This window comes from Arachis duranensis, chromosome 5 (genome assembly GCF_000817695.3).
Source record: "Arachis duranensis cultivar V14167 chromosome 5, aradu.V14167.gnm2.J7QH, whole genome shotgun sequence".
NCBI lineage: Eukaryota > Viridiplantae > Streptophyta > Magnoliopsida > Fabales > Fabaceae > Arachis > Arachis duranensis.
This window is the reverse complement of record NC_029776.3, coordinates 57484902-57486025: the sequence shown is the minus strand read 5'-3', so window position 1 is coordinate 57486025 and position 1124 is coordinate 57484902. Positions and strand designations below refer to the sequence as shown.

At 40.4% G+C, this 1124-nt stretch overlaps 1 non-coding gene across 1 annotated transcript; it reads right to left on the bottom strand.

Moving 5' to 3' along the window:
• Positions 1 to 454: 454 nt before the first annotated feature.
• On the bottom strand, positions 455 to 558 carry LOC127748219 (small nucleolar RNA R71). The gene has a single exon (XR_008010161.1). It is a non-coding gene; the product is annotated as a small nucleolar RNA R71 (small nucleolar RNA).
• Between the last annotated feature and the right edge of the window lie 566 nt (positions 559 to 1124).

The following is a 1124-nucleotide window of genomic DNA, read 5'->3' as shown; positions in this document are numbered from 1 at the left end:
AAGAGAAGCTAAATCCAGAGGCAACCTTTCTGAAATTTTCGAACACGAGAAGGAGATGGCAGCCGAACCCAACAACAATAATGCAAGGAGGATGCTTGGTGATTTCACCAAACCTACGTCCAAGTTTGATGGAAGAAGCATCTCAATTCCAGGCATTGGAGCAAACAATTTTGAGTTGAAACTTCAATTAGTTGCTTTGATGCAACAGAACTGCAAGTTTCATGGACTTCCATCTGAAGATCCTTATCAGTTTTTAACTGAGTTCTTGCAGATTTGTGAGACTGTTAAGACAAATGAAGTAGATCCTGAAGTCTACAGGCTCATGCTTTTCCCTTTTACTGTAAGAGACAGAGCTAGAACATGGTTGGACTCACAACCTAAAGATAGCCTGGACTCCTGGGATAAGCTGGTCACAGCCTTCTTGGATAAATTCTTTCATCCTCAAAAGCTGAGCAAGCTTAGAGTGGATGTTCAGACCTTCAAGCAAAAAGATGGTGAATCCCTCTATGAAGCTTGGGAAAGATACAAGCAGATGACCAAAAAGTGTCCTTCTAACGTGTTTTCAGAATGGACCATATTAGATATATTCTATTATGGTCTATCTGAGTTTTCCAAGATGTCATTGGACCACTCTGCAGGTGGATCCATTCACCTAAAGAAAACGCCTACAGAAGCTTAGGAACTTATTGACATGGTTGCAAATAACCAATTCATGTACACTTCTGAGAGGAATTCCGTGAATAATGGAACGCCTCAGAGGAAGCGAGTTCTTGAAATTGATGCTCTGAATGCCATATTGGCTCAGAACAAAGTGTTGACTCAGTAAGTCAACATGATTTCTCAAAGTCAGAATGGATGGCAAAATGCATCCAACAGTACTAAAGAGGCAGCTTCTGAAAAAGCTTATGATCCTGAGAACCCTGCAATAGCAGAAGTAAATTACATGGGTGAACCATATGGAAACACCTATAATTCATCATGGAGAAATCATCCAAATTTCTCATGGAAGGATCAATAAAAGCCTCAACAAGGCTTTAACAATGGTGGAAGAAACAGGCTAAGCAATAACAAGCCTTTTCCATCATCTTCTCAGCAACAGATAGAGAATTTTGAGCATAGCCCCT